Genomic DNA, 20651 nt, shown 5'->3' on the forward strand with positions numbered 1-20651 from the left:
TTGGGTGTCCTTACCACCATTTTGTAAAGGTAGAGTATTAACATATTTGGGGTTTCTTTTAAGAAAATCATATTTTATTGCTTGTTTTTATGTGTGTGTGTATACATTGAAAAGACACATACGTCTTTTCAAATGACCAGTGAAATAATGGAAATCCATAATAAGACATGGAAGAAATTGGGGGTGTTGTTTTAATTCATGTTTTACCTTCTCATTTGTGGTTTTTGTTAGATTAACGTAAGGCAGGTTGGGGAGAAACAGAGCTAGTCTTCTAGCCCAATATGTTGGACGTTTGCTTCCACATTTATAGTCTTTCTGTCAATAGTGAGCTCTCGAAGGTTGAGTAGGGATAAGTTCTCATGGAAGGGTCCCCAAATCCATTACTTTACAGGATTTATGCGGTAATGGTTCTGATATTTAAGTAGGAATGATTTTTTTTATATCTGTAGGAAGATTTCAAAGTATTCACCCTTTTTTTTCCTGTAGGAGTTCTGATAGATACAGATGTGGAGGTTGAGTTCATTAATTGTTCCAGGGAGAATTTGGCAGATTACAATGTGTTTCTAAAAGAGGGACTTCCCTTTTTGTCAACCTCTCTCCACCAGTGTTCCTCCCTCAGTTACTCTCATGTCTGGAGGGCACTGTTCTCAGGGTGCTTGGTTTGTCCAGCCCTGTCTTCTGACCTTTGTCCAGAGTGATTCTGTTGCTGTCACCATCTTCTCTGGAGTGACCTCACTCTGGGTTTCACTTTCTGGTTTGGTAGCACTCTCCCCCCACCCCCACCGAGTTCCCTTAAAATCCAGTGTCCATGGTTTTTCCCTTGATTGTGTTTACATAAATTTATGTTTTCAAACTGATTGCCCTTTGTTTAAAGCATTTTGGTAAAATCTCTCTATTTTTTGGCCATTGTACTTCTATCCAAGTCTAGACCTCCTCAGACAGTTCAGTTGGGAGATGCCAGTGGCCCCCAATCTGGCCTCTGTCGTCGCAGGATGGAGTTCATCCATTATCTGGTAAGACATATAGCTACCTCAAAGTACTACAATCTTTTTGGAGCTTCAGAGAGAGGGCTGAGGTGTCATTTTTTTTCCCATCTTGGATGTTCATTTATTCTGAAACCAGATGCCTCTCCACCCTCACAGTCAACAGTTCATCCGGTTCTGGGGAGAGACTACTCTGTCTTGGCCAGTTGCCCACGCAGAAACTAGCAGCATGAGATCGATCCCCAGCAGCCTTGACTGCACAGTCTTTCTCCAGAACCCTGCAAAATGTCCAAGGATCCCGGGTGAGAAGATTCACAATAAAAATTTATGAAAATGTGTAAAAATAGGAATAGTTTCTCACACTGCCCAGAAGAGAGCAAATAAAAGCTAGTTATTAAGCATAGGTAGTGTTTTAATATAATCCAAGATGGTTTTCCTACCTTCTCCTCTCTCCTCAAACTAATTATTCATTCACTTTGGGGTTTTTTTTTTTTTAAGTTTTTTTTTTCACTTATTTAGTTTATTGATCTCACTTCATGCCGAGAAAACAAAAGTTAGCAGATGGTAGCACTCTCATCTTGCCACCAGCCTGTAAACTTGTCTTCATTTGGGCTCTGTGTTTCCGCCTTCCCTCCTTTTAGAGCAGAGGAGGCATCTCCCCTGCTGTCAGATTCCTTTTTTTTCCTGTTTCTCACCTCCCCGGGACTTCCTGTCTTTATTCATCTTCTCTTTCCCGCAGCATCCAGTCTTTCTCTTTCTACTGGATCATTCCATCAGCATGGCATACTGTGGAGGTGCCTGTCCTACAAGCCCTATGTCCCAGCTCCTTCAGCTAAAGCTTCATCCCTCTACTCCCCTTCCAAGCCAGATTTTCTCAAATGAATGGTCTGCACCTAACGTCTCCTTCCTCACCCCTCCCCTCACTGCCCTCTCCAGTTCAAACTCTATCCCCTCAATTTCAACAATTCCAACAATTGTTCCAAGCAAGGCCAACAGTCTCTGTGCTGCAGATAAGTCCAAGGCTTTGTTTTCTCTTATTCAACTTGTCAGCATTCAGGATGGTTGACCACTCTTTCCAACTTGAAGTGTTGTCTGCTCTTGGCTTCTGTGATACCATGTTCTTTGGCCATCCCTTGCCAAGTTTCTCTTTCTGTCTTTCTGTCTTTTTTTCAGGGTGGGGAGGAGTAAGCTCCTCCCTTTATACTTAACCTCTCAAAGTTAGGATTCTTCGGCACTCAGAACATGGCTCGCTCATCTTTTCTTTTCTCTCTACTGTCTCCACTCCGAATTCCAATTTATATTTATAGCCTATATAGCGTCTCCACTTACGTGTTCATTCAGACCATCTCCAAAACGTTTGCATCACCAAAATGTACCCAGCTTTACCACTACAACACTAGTCCAAGCCACCATCATCTTTCATCTGGGCTCTTCTTCTCTTCCTCCTTTCCAACTTGTTAAAGAAATAAAATTAGAGAAAATTGACACCATGAGAATTTAAGTGTGGGGCAAGTAGAAATGGAAGAAGAGAGAATGCTTTGGGGGATATTTATTTATTTATTTATTTATTTAGAACAGACTATAGTAGAGCAGACAAGTAAAACAGACTATAGTGAGCCAGTGGGAAGTGGGAAGGAGCCCAGAGGCAGGAGTCCAGGCTAAGAAAATGGGGAAAATATGAAAGTTTTGATTAGATGTCTTAATCCTTGGACATGTCAAGCTGTGGATAGTCGGCTGGAAATTCTTGGAGGCAGTTGGATATAGACAAATAGAACCAAGTCTTCGGGGCCAAATATATAGACCTAGGAACCAGCCATTTTAGGTTATACCTGAAGCCATGGGAGTAGGTGTAATCACTTAGGAAAACTCTATAGGTGAGTAAATAAGAGTGTAGGTCCTGCTTCCCAGCCTCCTGTTGACTTCTTACGTCTCCCTTCTGTTTCTTCTTCCAGCCCTAAGTCCGCGTTCTTCCTGTCTTCCCAGCCGCACATCACCTACATTTACCCCTGAGTATTCCCCTCCTAGGATACATGCAGGGTGAAGCACGGTGTCCCAGGAACCTTTTCAGCCTCGTTATTAACAGAGATAAGCACGTACATCCATGTTCTTTATAAAGGTTTTGGCACTTCATAATATTCAATTATCTAGACCTAGTAGGAAAGTGACAACACTTGACACAAATACAGTCACACCCTCCCGCACCCAAACAGGGATGGATTATCTGACATTCAGTTCTGGTGCACGAGGCCAAGAATCTCAAAGTAGCAAACAAAACTCTCCAGTACTTAAAGTAATTAGAACATCTAGGCACTGAACTGGAGTCTGTTTTTGTCTATTCTACCTACACTTCTAAAGAGCTTGGTTTTCCCCCTGGCTGTTGATTTTGAATTATAAGAAAGTCCTACATGGAAATTTCTCTTGTGATCTGGCAGAAGGAAGAAAATCAGATTCCTTTGCGGTCACTTCATTTGATGATCCATTACGGGTACTAGCAATTGATGAAAGACTGAGAGACTCTCACTTAAATAGGACTTCACATCCTTCATCCAAAAATCCTGGCTTTCTGGGGGCACCTGGGTGACTCAGTCGGTTACGCATGTGACTTTGGCTCACATCATGATCTCATGGTTTGTGGGTTCGAGCCCCGCATCGGGCTCTGTGCTGACAGCCTGGAGCCTGCTTCGGATTCTGTGACTCCCTCTCTCTCTGCACCACCCCCCCACTTGCACTCTGTCTCTCTCTCTCAAAAATAAAACATTAAAAAAAATTAAAAATCCTGGTCTTCTGGTCATAGGACAAGTTCTAGACCAACAGCTATTAGAATGTGTTAATAGGGGTGTCTGGGTAGCTCAGTTGGTTCAGTGTCTCAATTTTGGTTTCAGCACAGGTCATGATCTCACAGTTCAGGGGTCTGAGCCCCACGTCAGGCTCTCCACTCTCAGCGTGGAGCCTATTTGGGATTCTCTTTCTCTCCCTCTCTCTTCTGTGTCCCTCCCCTGCTCACTCTCTCTCTCAAAATAAATAAGAAAAAAAAAAAAAGAACTGTGTTAATGAACTGGAACTTACGTTGAAACAAGTCTAAACAAAGTGGAATTTAAATGATGTCCAGATAACGTTGAAATGATGTTTTAAGTGCAATAAGATGAAACAGAAAGGCATTCTGACTTTTTTAAAGACTCTGAAATAATCCATTCTGAAACCATTGAGCTGAAATGATACATTAACATCGCCATCTCCTTTTGTCACAAACATCAAAAATTCCTTGTTGACGTTGGACTGCTGTTCACACTTCACTGTTAGATGCTCCACACTCAAAGATCCATCTGTATTCTCAGGGAATGTGGAGATCCAGAAATATTTATTGAGTGCCCAGTATATGCCAGGCCCTGGGAAACGGTGATGCATAAGAGGTAGTTTCTACCTCGACGGGCTTATTACCCTCTGGTGAATTTACAGTCTGGTAAGACAAGACCTGCACGAAAGACACAGGGCAGAGCAAAGTGGCAGATGTCGGGAGCCAGGGGAATGACATACACATGAAGTGCGAGAGGATTCCACAGGGGAGAGAATCCCCCCCCCCCCCCAGGAGCCCAGTGTCTTTGACTTTCCAACTCAACTCAAATGGCTTTGTCCTGTGGCGCTTTTTTTCTGTCAATCGGCTTCTCTTCTAAACCCCTCGCCAGGTGCCAGGCAGAGTTGACCGGTCCCTTCCCTACGACACTGCCACTTCTGTTGTTCGTTCTCCACTTTACTGAGATATCCGGGATGCGTGGCCGTTGTCGGCATCGGTCTCTCTTGAGATTCGGGTCTCTTGGACACGGTGGGGGTGTCTTCTTCATCTTGGAATTTCTCCTGCCCTCCTGCCTGGTGTGGCACCAGACTACTGTTAGTGCCCCTCGAAACAGTGTTTCTTGCGTGAGCGAATCAAGAATCGAGTGAATTTGCAAGATACGAGCTGGCCCTGAAGGAAGGTCGCAACATGGCATCTTTTAAATCATTAAAACAAAAAGCCTTTATACCCAGGCACATGGCGGTCAGAAAAAATTAGACTATAAGTAGGGGTGCTCAAACCTCAATGTGTCTGAGTTACTTAAAACTGGTAAATATGCAGGGGCGCCTCGGTGGCTCAGTTGGTTAAGCGTCCGACTTCGGCTCAGGTCATCCTCTCGTGGTTTGCGGGTTCGAGCCCCATGTCTGGCTCTGTGCTGACAGCTCAGAGCCTGGAGCCTGCTTCAGATTCTGTATCTCCCCCTCTCTCTGCCCCTCCCATGCTCATGCTCTGTCTCTCCCTGTCTCTCAATAATAAATAAATGTTAAAAGGATATTTTTAAAAAAAACTGGTAAATATGCAGATAATAGGGACCCCCACCTCAGACGTCATAAGTCTGAATCTCCAAGCACCTACAGTTTTTAAAACCTCCATGGATGATATATACCGCCCAAGTGGAGAATCAGTGAAACTCTCATTTAGTTGACATTTTTGGGAATGAGGCATTCCATATTGGTTTTCTGGTTAACTGGTCCTGGCTGCTGTGAACAAGCAAATATTTTAAATTTGATGGAAGTGCATCTAAAATGCTCTCCTGCCTTCTTAAGCAAAAGCACCACACATCGTTTGATCCTGCCTTTGGGAGTTCATGGTAAGCACCTGGGACGTCACCATCAGATGCCTTGGTTTTTCTTATTCCTTCCTTCATGTCGCTCTTCCGGTTATCCTGTCTGCTGACACCACTGTTGTGTTGCTGATATTTGTCGCTCCCGTGCCATTGACATACTGCTTTTAATGTGCCACTGGCTTAGGACGATGGACAGCCTAACTTGTTAGCAACTATATGTTGAATGAAAATCGATCTCATGGACTTGAGGAGCTTTCTCAAAAATTATTTTAGGTGCCCCAAGTTGCCTTTGCTTACTTTTGGCAAATTTCCAAAACATACCCAGCCCCAGAAGGCTGATCTCTAGTAGAGTGTGTGTAGAATTACTTTGGAAGAATGACATTCAGGCAAACTGAGGCATAGAGATTTCATGCCTTTCCTAAGTTGTTATTGTAAATAAACCAGGTTCACTAGAATTTGCACGATTCGAGACAGTAATCTGTATAAAATTCAAACTACATCCATAGCAAGAATATCTGGCTACTTGGCAAGAATAAATTTAATGTTTGGTACAGTTTCTCTGAATTTTCTGTGCTTTGTTTTAAAACCTATTTGATAACATCTGTACTTTCCACCCTGACACATCACAGGTACCGAGAGGTTAGGGGATCTGAGTCTATTCATTTTTGTATGTAGCCCAACAACTTAAACATACACTATGTTCACTGTTCTTTTTTTTTTTTTTTTTTTTTTTTTTTGCCTGCTCCTGCTATAAATCCATTTTGCAATCAAGAATGTATGTGAATTGGGGCACCTGGGTGACTCAGTTGGTTGAGCATCTGACTCTTGATCTCAGCTCAGGTCATGAGTTCAATCACCACATTGGGCTATACGCTGGGTATAGAGCCTACTTAAAAAAAAAAAGAATATATGTGAATTAATAAATGAATATTTTACATAAAATTTCCAACTTAGGAATTGCTACCTGAAAATCTGTGTAAAAAGCCCAACAGCTTAAACATAGAATATACTCACTGTTTTTTGTTTTTGCCTTGTCGTGCTATATAAATTTTTTTTAACGTTTATTCGTTATTGAGAGAGAGAGAGAGCATGAGCAGGGGAGGTGCAGAGAGGGGGAGACACAGAATCCGAAGCAGGCTCCAGACTCCGAGCTGTCAACACAGAGCCCGATGCGGGGCTGGAACCCACGAACTGTGAGATCATGATCTGAGCCGAAGTCAGACGCTCAACTGAATGAGCCACCCAGGTGCCCCTGCCTTGTCGTGCTATAAATCCATTGTGCAGTCAAGAATGTGTGTGAATTAATAAGTGAACATTTTACCTAAAATTTCTAACTCAGGAATTGCTACCTGGAAATCTGTATATGAAATGCGTTCTATGTAAGGAAGCCAGATGCTTGCACGAGGCGAAAGAATCCAGGTTTTTGTTTTTTTAATGTGTATGTGGAAGGAAAAAACTTGAAAATTATGTGAATGACCTCAAGTACAATGACCATAAGTACAAAATGTAGCTTAAATGTGAATGACCTTAAGTACAATGACCATAAGTACAAAATGTAGCTTAAGTTTTTAATGAAAACTAGGATCTTTTGGGGGTAATATGCCAATGATATCCTTAGGAAGCTAAGTAATGATGTGAATAAGCTTCTTATTGGATTTTTAAAAATAAAGGGTCAGTACTTTTGTTTCCTGTGTTTAAAAATGCCTGCATCCCTGCACGTTTGTGTGTATTACGAATGTATGCGTTACATGTGTATGTATTTTTATCCATTAATACAAACTTCTCAAATACGGCAAAGTGTATACATGGTTCATCTCTGTCTTTGGATTTTCTTCTTCTCTGGGCCAGCCTCAGTGTATTCGCCAAAATGTTCCAGTTCAGCAGATTCTAGGACACTCTGGCTTTTCCCTCCTTTAGACTGATCTTCATAAGCATCTAGCTTGGGCTCTTCAGTATCTGGTACACAGTAGGCATAGCAGTGTGGGGAGGGCACTGGCGGCAAATAAAAAGATAAAGGAAACCCTCTCTGCCTTTAGAGGAGCTCAGTCTGGTCAAGAAGATGGACGCGTAGGGCAGAAAGCGAATGAATGTGTGAGCCAAGTTCCAGAGTTACCATTATCCTGCATTATCCTGGCTCCAAACAGGAGTTTGTGGCCTGGAGGGCCCTGTTTGAAGTCCCAAACACATAGCATGGTCAAAGACGACGTATGAACGGTAAGGACTGGGAAGGTTGTCAAATGAGTATTTCCGCATGACCTTAAAATGAAGGAATTCTGGTAAATTATGATTTAAAAAAATTAACTACCTTTTCCTCCCAAAACGTTATTAAAGTGTTTATCTTCACATCTTACCAGTTCATTCCTGTCACTCTTATGTTCTCCCCAGATAGGAAATCACGATCTGGCTGCCATTTGCCTTGTTAAACTGCCCTTAGTTTTAGGCCTTTCGATTTAACGCTTCCTCTGGAGCACTTGGTAGCAAAAGCCAAAAATGAGAGCAGAAATTGCCGTGCAGTGGAGTTGGAATTATGGGTTAGATAGAGTCCGGTCTCTACCCCATCTAGCCATGTGGTTTGGAGCCTGCCATCTGATTTTCCTCATATGCAAATGGAAGTGATAATACCTAATTTATCTACCCAAAGCATTTGACTTTTGACTCAGAAGGGGTCTTGAAATTTTCAATTGACAGTTGAGGTGAAGAAATGATGTATGAAGGCTAGGTAGAAGGACGTATGTAGTAAATGATGAAATGCCTGTAAAGACGTCTTAGGAATTTAAGTCCCTACACCAACATCATGTAGCAATCATCTGACATCATGACGTCACCACGTATTTTTCTGCTTAACTGCTTGTAGAGTACCTACATACCAAGTAACAAGTATGTCCCACTCCAGTTCTGTTAAACTTCAGAATCTCCCTGCCTAACCACTCATCTCCCTCTGTGTCTCCTTCACAACCATCATCCCTCCTGCATCTGCCCGTGGATCTCAGGTGTACCTTTGAGGTGTACCTTTGCTGGCTTCACTTCCTTTTCTGTCTTCTTCAAGCCCATGATTGACCAGCTGAACATTTCTGGATCAGGAGTCTCAGTTGACTCTACTGCAACTGACCTCTCCCCTCCACCTGCCCACCTCGTTTCCACGATGAAAGCCACCTCCTTAGTCTAATGTTAACACCACGAGTAAGGGGGGTGGGGAGTCAATAGAAGAGCTTTAGTGACCTTGGTTCAAATTAGGTCTGGTTTGAAATTATGTCTGACACAGCTGTGTCCCTTTAATATGGTTCATCGTTTACTATTTTCAGTTCAATCTTTAGGAAACGAGTGGCCTTTTAGGACATCTTCCAGAAAGTTTTAGTCTTCAAACTCTGTGTGCTCCTGAATATTCTTCATAGCTTTGTTAAAAATGCAGTGTTTTAGGTTGGGGGTGAGACTCGCCATTTATATTTTTAACAAGCTCCACCCCCAGTGTTTGAAGATGGCGCAGAACAACGTTTGAGCATCGCTGTTATGAAACATATTCTCTCTTCAAATGGAGATTTCCATTCTCCGTGAACACGGGAGGTGTTAAAACGAACGGCACGGCACAATTTGCGTCACTGTTGTGTGCTATCAGTGGTTCTTCATCGAAGATACGCTCGAGAGTGCTTTTAACGGCCATCAGGAAAAAAATTATTCATGTTTTGGCTCCACTCCCTGGCAATTCAGTGCAAGGTTTTCGGGGGGGGGGGGGGGACTCAGCAGCCTGATTTTTTTTTTTAAGTATCACAGGTGATTCTATTTGGTTTACTATGGGAGGATACAATGAAAATAAATGCAGGCTTTGAGTAGGAGTATTTTGATTTGATTTACGTTAATATGTGAATAAATGTACGGTCAATTTTGGAATTGTTATTCAAAGAACTCATACAAACGATATACAAATCGATAGATTCACCACCATCCTTTAAAAAAAATATTGCATCCACCCAAGCCTTGAGAACAATATGTGGTATGCTTTCTCCTTACCTCAATGAAATCATATTGAAATTCAGAATCACCAGTGCTAGTTTATATTCAATTCAAGACAGCAAGCCCTAAAATAGCCTTAATGACTCATGCAAAGCATTTTCCTAGGAACAGACTCTGGACTTATTAGTGTCTGAAGCCATCAGTCAGCCCTCATCTGGTGCCCTGGTGTGCTAGGAAGCTGTGCCAGAAATGTGTGCTTTCTCCTGTCTCTTACACCGTCACACAGGGAATTAACGTAACTTGCTTTAAATAGCCAAAGTGGAGAGGGAGATTGACTTTTCAGTTGTTCTTGCTTCTTAAAAATACTTCTCTTTTCTTGGCTGTAAAATAGCAATTGAAAACTACCGTGTAAAGTTAAAAATAATTTCCTGAGGTTTCGAGTGTGTTTTCCACGTATCAGAACCGGGGCCAGGGTCTAATTGGACACGGAGCACAGAACCCGGATGCAGCTGCCTGCCACCCTACTATCTGTGACCTTGACCGAGACCCAAAATTGCTGGGCTCGTGTTTAAAACGAGCGGGATGGCTTCGCTTGCAAAGGGCTCTTTTTGCTCCCAACGTCAAGACGATGAAACATCTATGCTTCCAGATTTTTCACGGAAGTTTCTCACCTAGAAAAAAGAGCCTTTGAAAACTATATAATGAGACTTCTTGTAGGAAGGAGCTCTCCTTGGTGAGGCAGGGGAACATTGGCAGATCTGAAGTTAGCCTCCGCTCATGGGATGATAACATGTCAGTACTCAAGAGCATCCACAGACCAGTTAGCTCACATACAAGGAAGCGAGGGACAGCGAGGCAGGGTGACTTTCAGGGACTCTGGTTTTGGACTCACAGTCTGGCAGCAAGCCAGGTGCTTAGTCAAGCTCATGAACTAAGGTGCCGTTGGTCAATCAGCGTGGATTGCTCGGCTGTATGAAAGTGGGGATGTCAACTCACCAACCGCTTTCCTCATTCATGCATTCTTACTCAGAAACAGCTCAGAGCCCCTGGAGAGATGGCCTGGGTATATGAGCGTGTATATGGCCTGGGTATATGAGCGTGTATATGGCCTGGGTATATGAGCGTGTATATGGCCTGGGTATATGAGCGTGTATATGGCCTGGGTATATGAACATGAGGCACCAGGAAGCCTCCAGCTTGCCTCTTGTAAGATCAGACTAAATGTTGGCTTCATTAGCCTGGTGATGGCTACTAAATGTTGGGTGTGTGCTCATCTATGGACCACATTCTGTGAGTATGGCTCCAATTATTGCTCTCTGGATCAAGAGGTGCCTTGTCGATACTTTTTCCTGACCACCCCAGCCTCCACCTCCACTAGACTGGCAGAACTCGAGATTGGTTAGGGAGCATCATCTGTTACTTCCTATTTTGATGGTTACCATTTTTCACGTGTGTCCCCATGCCAGGCTCTGTGCTGAGAGCGATGTGTGTTCCAGCTCGCTTCAGATTCACAAAACCCTCTTTAAGATTTGGGAACCGGACTTAGAAAGGTTTATATGCACCAGGTCACACAGCCAGTTCAGGGCCAAGGCTGGTTTACCCAGGCCTTCTCAAATATGCCATGACTGCTTCCTGTTGTACTTCCTCACAGCACCACTGGGGAAACCCACTGACTTCTATTTAACCACAGTTAAGAATCCTTATCACTTTTGAGATTTTAATTTGCAGGACATTCTCTAGGACTTGTTAGAGATTTAAAGTGTATATAGCGAAAAATGTGTGGCGTGGTGGCATAGCCATTTGATATTGAGTATGAAATGCATCAGTAGTAAACTTCTTTAGGCTGTTAAAACAAGGGAGGGGATGTCAGTTGCGAGCCCAGCCGATAGCGGTATTTGTGTTTTTATCCACATATGACCCAGTTGGGAAGCTTCTCTTTCCATCAGAGCATGGACACAGATCTGGCTGTGTTTAAGCTTGAGGCAAACAGACCCTGGAATACAGGAAGAACACAGAGCAGGGGGCGAAGAGCTTAAGGGCCACATGATAGAAAGACATTCTCAGATTTCTGAGTAATTGACATCAGGAGTTTTGGGGGGAGTTGTTTTGTTTTGTTTTTGAGGAAACACCACTTCTGTATAAATTTGCCAAAGTGTGTATTCATAGTGAAATTCAGACAAGTGCAAACAGGCTGTTATTAGTAATAAGAGACGTAACAGAGACCCCAAAGCTGCCATCCTGGGCAAAAATGTACCAGTGGAGCCTAAACGTGTGAGCCTGGGAGGCTCCGTGCTGGATCAGGAGAGAGGATTTCTGAGCCACCCAACCATAGAAGGAATAAAAGACAATTAATATAGGGGGTGCCTGGGTGGCTCAGTCGGTTGAGCGTCCGACTTCGGCTCATGTCAGGATCTCACGGTTCATGAGTTCGAGCCCCACGTCGGGCTCTGTGCTGACAGCTCATAGCCTGGAGCCTGTTTCAGATTCCGTGTCTTCCTCTCTCTCTGCCCCTTCCCCACTCACACACTCTGTCTCTCTCTCCTTCAAAAATAAACATTAAAATTTTTTTTAAAAAGGCAATTAATATAAAATTATTTTATATTAATATAATTACTGTGCAACGTACCCTTAATAATGCACTTAAAACTAATCATACTTATGTTGCGACAAGATTTGTTGGAGCACATTTTTCATTGTAAAAGGGGAGTTTCATTTTTCTTAATTATTTTGTTGTCTATATAAAGTTCCAGATTAAAAGTTCCCTCTGGACTATCAATAGCTATCTGGAGCTCAGAGAGGGCCTGCCCATTAGAGACAGCCATTAGAGGGTGGAGAGAAATAGGGTGGTAAAAGGCTATAGACTTTCAGTTATAAGATGAATAAGGTCTAAGAATCTAATGTATAACATGGTACCTATAATCGATAACACTATATTGTGTAATTGAAGTTTGCTAGGAGAGCAGAATTTAAATGTTCTCCAAAATGTAAATATGGGGGGTAATGGATTTGTTAAGTAACTTGATGGGGGAATCCTTTCACAGCGTGTGTATGTCTGTGTGTGTGTGTGTATCATCATGTAGTATACTTTAAATGTCTTATAATTTTGTCATTTATACCTCAATAAGGCTGGAGAGGAAAAAGAAGCCATTTAGAAAGCAATTACAAAAAACAACTCTCTTCAAAGCTTTTCCTTTCCCTAGGTGTACTGCAAATTAATTAGCAGCCTAAATAATTATAGGAAAATCAGCGTACCTGAAATTAAGTAAAATGAGCAAGATGCACAGAAGTAAAAAGAAGTAGATCGTTTCTCTGTTACTACTTCTCCCAAATTCTTCTATTATACACAGGAGGGGGAAAAATCCTATAGATCTAGGACTATTTGGGTGCTTAAAATTGTGGTTAATATTAAGTGCTTCTCATTTAAAGTAGAAATACTTGGGGCGCCTGGGTGGCTCAGTCGGTTAAGCGTCCGACTTCAGCTCAGGTGACGATCTCACAGTCCGTGAGTTCGAGCCCCGCGTCGGGCTCTGGGCTGATGGCTCAGAGCCTGGTGCCTGCTTCCAGTTCTGTGTCTCCCTCTCTCTCTGCCCTCCCCCGTTCATGCTCTGTCTCTCTCTGTCTCAAAAATAAATAAACGTTAAAAAAAAAAATTAAAAAAAAAAAAGTAGAAATACTTGGGCTGCCTGCGTGGCACAGTCAGTTAAGCATCTGACTCTTGATTTCTGCTCAGGTCAGAATCTCAGTTTGTGAGTTTGAGCCCCGTGTTGGGCTCTGTGCTGATGGTGTGGAGTCTGCTTGGAATACTCTGTCTCTTCCCCCCCCCCCCCCGCACTACTTTTATTTCTACATAAAAGCAGAAATACTCGATTTTGTGGAGGAAATCAAGACATACATAGATATATTACTGAAACCCTTTCTTTGACTTTTTTTTTCTGCCAAGAGTAAACACAAATAACCACAGAGCTTATGATCCAGTCTCTTAATAGGCCTGTGTTACGAAATTTCTGTAGGCATACCTGGAGTTCTTAATACAAATTCCAAGAAAAGATGGCTTATTGGGAAGCATAAAAACTTAAGAAAACTTTGGGGAACCACGGTTGGGACTAACTTTCTTTCAAAAGCTGTTGACACATTGTTAGGACTGTCCTCTGAGGCATGCATGAAGTACAAAGGAAGACATCTCATTACTTTTATTGTCAAGCAATGTTTGTAATGTAAAACATTGATGTCCCTAGTTGACCGTTATCCATTAAATGTGACTTTGAATGACTCTGGGCTATGTGAGAAAAACTAACTTGTACTCAGAGGAAATGAATTATCAATATAAAATTTTTTTTTTAAAATACTGGAGGTGTGAAGTTTTTTTCTCTCTGGGTTACCAATCTGTTTACTAAAAGGCTGGCTCTCCTCTAGAGATGCCTTCTAGAATAAGGCAAGTCCCTCTATGTAAGCACTATGGTAAGTACCATCACATACAATGCTTCCCTTTTGTAAAACCCATCATGACTGCAGTGAATAATGTTGGCATGTCAGTATTTCTCTCCTGCTAGGATATCCATCTCACAGAGCAAAAAAACATATTTTTCCTGTTGATCTCTGTGTTTCCCCTAAAGAGACAGACTTGCCTATAGAGGAACTGAATAAACACCTGATGGATTCAAGAGGAAATTATTTTTTTTAACGTTTGTTTGTTTATTTATTTGAGAGAGAGAGAGAGATAGGGAGAGGGAGGAAATCCCAAGCAGGCTCCATGCTGTCAGCGCAGAGCCCAGCACGGAGCTTGATCTCATGAGCTGTGAGATTATGACCTGAGCCGCAATCAAGAGTTGGATACTTAATTGACTGAGCCACCCAGGCGCCCCTAAAGAGGAAATTACGTATTTGATTACTGAGCTGATTTCTTCCAAGTGTAAGTAGTTAAACTGTAGAAAACACAATTCAAGGCTTTTCTCCAGCCTATCACCTTGAGACTTAGGATATAGTCTGGCTAAGAGAAAATAGAGAATTTTTCCCCCTGTCAGTAGGCAAGAGAATTAGCACATCTTTCTGGAGGGAAATTTGGTGACATATATCACACCTTTTTTGATATCAACACCTTTTGACCTAAGAGTTTATCTGAGTTAATAATTAAGGATGACATTGTTTAGATGTGTTCAATGAACTGAATGTTTGTGCCCCCGCCACCCCAGAACTCATATGTTGAAATCCTACCCCCCCGCCCCCCCTCCCCCCACCATGTGAGGTTATCAGGAGGAAAGGGCCTTTGGAAGTGATTAGGTCATGACAGTGAAGCCCTCATGAATGGGATTAGGGTCCTTATAAATGGGACCCCAGAAGCTCTCTTGCTCTCTTCTCCACCAGATGAGGATAAAACGATAAGATGGCAGTCTGCCCCTGGAAGAGGGCTGTCACCAGGTCGACCCTTCCGACACCTTCTTTGTAGACTCCCAGCTTCCAGTACAGTGAGAGAGAAATTTCTGTTGTTTATGAACCACTCAGTTTATGGTCCTTTGTATAGCAGCCCGAACTGACGAAGAGAACGTGTTTTTTAAATAGAAATAAATAAGTAAACAAACAAGCAAATAGATAAATCTCCTTATGCACCCCATGAGGTGCTCCCAGCCTTACCTGCTTCTTGTTCGACCCGTCTCTGAGGCAGTCCATCTGCGTGGGCTTTTCCTGCACCTCACTTCCTGTTCACCTCACCCCACTCCGGGTCTTTCCCTGTGGACAGTGAGGTGTTCCATGTAGGACCATGAGTACTTGGAAGCCCAGGGAATCACACCAAAGTGACCATACCTATGACCAGTGAAGAGGTTCAGTCACACCCTCCTCCTGACAGATTGTCCTGAGGCACGGCTTATGTGGCTTTTCAGAGGATAGTCCAGAAGGTTTAAGCAGTCAATCACGCCTAATGGCAACCAAGTCCATAATGGGTCTGCTTCTTTCTTTCCTTTGCTTTACCGTGTGTCTCTCACTTCTTTTCCCTGCAGTTTTACTCCTCTGTAAATACTCGACCTCATCGTCTGCTTTCTGGGAAACTGAGAGCTTCTCTAATTAGTGACATAAGACATAGTATTTATTCAGTGGGCACAGATCTGTCCAACCATTAAAAATGACATGGCAAGACAGTAGTTTTTTAGATGAAATAAACCGGTTACAAAATTATATGTTTAATATACTATTTGGGGTTTTGTTTTTTGTTTTTTGGGTTTTTTTTTTAAACAGCATGCATGTATATCAGCTCTTCAGTGTTCGGTAGAGAGTGGAATTGTAGATGATGATACTTCCTCTCTTTGGTTTGCTGCATTTCCTTAATTTTCTATTTTTGTGGTTAATTTTTTGTAAGGGATAATTCAGCGGGGTATATTTTTGGTAAGAATTTTGGCAGAGAGATGCAGTAGGACCATATGTAAAGCTATAATCGAGGAACAATGAATTTAAATTATTTGAAGAGTTATCAGGTATGAATTAGTGAAAGTTTATGAGAAGTTATGAAATAAGTAAACTTTACAGTATTTCTGTGGCATATTATGACATGTAATAGGAATTTTGGAAAAGTTAGAGAATGAGTAGAAATTTTAAAAAATGAAACTTATAAAAGAGGCTGTGGTCTCTCTTGATGACAGGACAGTGGTTATAAGCGAATCGAAAAAGACGTAGGTTTGAATTCCAGATCCTCACTAGACACATGGCCATAGGGTTTTTATGGAGACCAATTGAGATCTGTTTCAGCATAGTGGCTTCTGTGTAGTAAGGACTTAATAATTGAAAGCAGTTATTAGTTATTACAGTCCAATCATATTCGAAAAACAAGTCTGCTGGGGCGCCTGGGTGGCTCAGTCAGTTGAGCGTCCGACTTCAGCTCAGGTCGTGATCTCACGGTCGATGGGTTTGAGCCCCGCGTCGGGCTCTGTGCCGACAGCTCAGAGCCTGGAGCCTGCTTCCAATTCTGTGTCTCCCTCTCTCTCTGACCCTCCCCCCGTTCATGCTCTGTCTCTCTCTGTCTCAAAAATAAAAATAAACATTAAAAAAATTTTTTTAAAAAGCCTGCTTACCAAGCTACATCATATCTTTCTATTGCCACAAATATGCCCAAGTAAGTAAACATTGCTACTTCTTACATTCCCACCCAGTAGCCAACAGCTGTCTGAAACCCTGACTCCCAGAAGGCCATTAGGAATTGGAAAATATCCCCTGACTTGCCTGCAGATGTCTGAGCAGATACTTGAGATGCCTTTCGTAAAGGTCTTTAGAGTAATTACAAGTATTAAAGTAATTGAAGAGGCCATTAGACCAGGGTGGCACCAATGCCTTGGGATCCTAAGAAAGCACCCCAAAATTAAGCCAGAGTTGATTCCTGTAAATGCCCTTGTATCCCAGGAAACAAAACGACCAATCACTAATAGCCAACTAGGCTTCCACAAATAAGGCAACCGCTGAAGCTGCAGCCAGTCACTTTCCTTGCTTCGCTTCTGTGTCTTCTCCATGAAAGCTTTTCCCCTAGTTGCTGCGGCTGGAGTGTTCCTAACCACTTTTGGTTTGGTGATGCCTGATTTGAGTCGGTGTTCGGTCAAACGCAGTCTTGAAAATTGTAATACGCTTCAGTTTATGTTTTCACATGAGTTAGTATCAGAGTTTCACTGTAGGACGTGCACATGGTAAACTTGCATCTAAAAATCTGAAAATACAGCCCAGCCCATTATCAGCATTAGCCATGATTACAGATTTTTTTTCATGTATCAGAGTCGATTTGTGCTTTCTTCCCGTATTTGCCCCTTTGGACCCTGTCCTGCCCTCTCAAGCATTGTGCTAGGTAGTGACTACTCACTACTTCTTTGGATACTGGTACAACATTGAACGAAGGGTGGCGAGACAGTTTTTAAAAGTTTCTCCAGAGTAAATGATCAGACAGGGGCCCCTGGTCAGAACTTGTCACTCACAGCTCTCTGTGCTAATTGAGTCCCTGCGAAAACGCTGGGTTTTGGTCACGGAGATCGTTTGCCCCATTTTTTTTCTTTTTAGGAAAAGCAAAGCACTCAGTGCAAACTAAACAAAAACAACATAAACACACGCAAACTTGCCTAACTTTTGAGCACTAGAGCTGTGTGGACTTAGCTGAAATTGCAGCTGTTGGAGAAGAAAGTGAAGATTAAAGAATTAAAACAAAGAATACTATCTCTGTCTCCCAAGTTTGTCAGGCTGTCCTTTGTAAAGGCTTTCCTTGCCTTTGTTTAGAACACTTCTTGGGAAATTCTTTGTAGTGTATAATTTTCCAAGGATAGAATAGACATTTTTATACCAGCCTGAATGCCCAGCAGTACTTTAGAAACAAACCACCATTGGTTTGTCTCAATTCTTTCCTTCTTATCCTTGCAGTAGAATAAAAGTACTGAGCAGAACCTCAATGGCAACATGTCCTTAACCACTCATGTTAAGAGGTTCTGAATGTTTCTGGGCTGCACTTTGTGGACTGAGGTCCTTTGGGGAATGATGGGCCTGGTCCCTGTTGATATGACCCAACATCATCACACCTTTTATGTTGTTTTTAAGGTTTGCACTTTAAGAAAAGTGGACACGATATAATTCGGAGACAACTAGCTGAGGAATGGGACAGTCCGGTGGGGTTAAGCGTAACATTCAAGCAAACAGAAAGAATGCAAACAGAAAGTAGTTATTCAGGAGTTGAAGCAGCAACTACACAAAAGATACAGCCACCCAACAGCAGAAGAAAGCCAGCAGGTATTTTGAACCCACCCCACAGGAATCCAGACTTCTGTTTGGTTTTTTTTTAATGTTTTATTTATTCTTGAAGAGAGTAAGAGACAGCATGAGCGAGAGAGGGGCGCAGAATCCAAAGCAGGCTCCAGGCTCTGAGCTGTCAGCACTGGGCCCGACACAGGACTCGCGCTCACAAGCTGTGAGACCGTGACCTGAGCCGAAGTCAGATGCTCAACCGACTGAGCCACCCAGGCGCCCAGGAATCCAGACTTTTCAACTGCCTTTGCTAAAGTCCATTGGTCTGCTGTAGACACAAGCTCTCCAGCTAGAACCTCAGTAGGTTTAAGGAAGGAAACCCTGTATCCTGCACTGTCCTGCCCTTTGACCTATGCAGTGTTGGATTTTGAACAAAGTAGATGATAAGTAAATGTGTATTAGAAAAAGGAGTGATTTTTTTTTAATTGACTTGACATTTCCCTAATTTTCTTTGAATTTTGAGTAAAGAAATTCTCTTTGGTTATGAATGACTTTTATGTCAAAATAATGTAGATTCAAGTCGTGCTTTTTACCCGAAATAGAAACCAGGATGTTGATTTGGGTAAGGCAACGGTGCTCGTCTGCCTTGGCGATCATAGCAAAATACCATAAACTGCGGGGCTTCAACAACAAAAATGGACTTTCTCACGGTTCTGGGGCCTGAAAATCTCCAGTCATGGTCTGGTGAGGGCTGTTCCTGGCAAGGACATTCTCCTTGGCTTGCAGAGGCCCCCGTCTCGCTGTGTCCTTGCTTGGCGTTTCCTCCATGTGCACCCTCAGAGTTCTCCAGGGTCTCTTCCTCCTTTTACCAGGACACCAATCCCATTGGATTACAGCCCTATCTTTATGACCTCATTTCACTAACTTCTATAAAGATCCCGTCTGCAAACACAGTCACACTGGAAGCTAGGACTTCAGTATCTAAATGCAGGGAGAGGGCAACACAAACATTCAGTCCATAACAGCAACAGAAGGCAGGTTTTTCAGTGTCTTTTTTTATGCTTAAAAAAAAAAAGAAAGAAAGAAAGCAATGAGCATAAAGTAAAAATTGTTTCTGATTTATACCATTAACTTCCAAATAACTGGAGAAATACTGTTGTCAGGCTTGGTAAAACTAACCAATAGTAAAATTAAATGTAAACACTTCTTTTCTTCTTAACGATGCCGGCTTAGCTGAAAATGACTTCTAAGTAATACTCCCTTCTAAGGCAAGGAAACACACATTGCACAACCCAGAATAAATAAAATCGAGCGCTTTCTCCTCGTATTGGCTTCTTGCCCAGCGACTTGGAGTTGTTATGCCTTTTGAAGATACTGCTCGAGGGAGAAACAGCCTCACTAGGAAAAAGAAGCCAGTATGTTCTTATTGCAGGGGAATGCTTCACAATCATTGCACACATGATAGAGGAACTCCGAAAATTGCTGATACTTCTGTTCTTCTTCTGTTCTTCTGTCTCTGTTCTTCATACGGATTTCGTATCTGATAAAGTTCTCCATGGGTGTTTGCTAATCCTTTACATTCCTTCGTTGAAGACCTCAGATCCAAAGCGATCAATTCTTGATAAGAAGGAAAGACGTGTGCTACACTTCTGTGTGTGTGTGTGTGTGTGTGTGTGTGTGTGCGTGCGTGTGTGCATGCATGCATATGAGGCAGACTCCTGATCAGACCAGCTTTGTTCTCATGATGATCTAGCCATTCGGTTTTATAGGCCCTTTGCTCTATGGTGACAGAATATTGTGTTGAGTAGGTATAGCCTAAGCACCTGATAACTGATTCTTCTAAAAGAAAAAAAAAATCAATCCCTTAATTGAGTCCCTTAACATTGAGTTAATATATCTGCCACTATGCAAAATACTTGGAGCCCCAGCAGTGTGATTGCTGGATCGGAGGGTATTTCCATTTTTAAGTTTTTGAGGAACCTCCATACTGTCTTCCACAGTGACTGTGCCATTTTACATTCCTACCATCAGTGCCTTTTTTCCATAATCTTTACTTGCACTTGTTCTTTCTTGGGGCGCCTGGGTGGCTCAGTCGGTTGGGTGTCCGACTTCGGCTCAGGTCATGATCTCATGGTCTGTGAGTTCGAGCCCCACGTCGGGCTCTGTGCTGACAGCTCGGGGCCTGGAGCCTGCTTCGGATTCTGTGTCTCCTTCTCTCTCTGCCCCTCCCCCGCTCACACACTCACTCTCTCTCTCTCTCTCTCTCTCTCTCTTAAAAATAAATAAACATTAAAAAAATGTAAATACTTGTTTTCTCCTTGTCTTTTTAATACTAGCCATTCTGACAGGTGTGAGGCTACATCTCATTGTGGTTTTGATTTACATTTTCTTGATGATGAGGGATGTA

General features: G+C 42.5%; 1 protein-coding gene across 12 annotated transcripts in view; it reads left to right on the top strand.

Annotated features, from left to right (window-relative positions):
* CACNB2 (calcium voltage-gated channel auxiliary subunit beta 2) overlaps positions 1–20651 on the top strand; it is a 385541-nt gene that overhangs the window by 314138 nt on the left and 50752 nt on the right. The window lies entirely within an intron of this gene.

The sequence above is a fragment of the Acinonyx jubatus genome, chromosome B4 (genome assembly GCF_027475565.1).
Source record: "Acinonyx jubatus isolate Ajub_Pintada_27869175 chromosome B4, VMU_Ajub_asm_v1.0, whole genome shotgun sequence".
NCBI lineage: Eukaryota > Metazoa > Chordata > Mammalia > Carnivora > Felidae > Acinonyx > Acinonyx jubatus.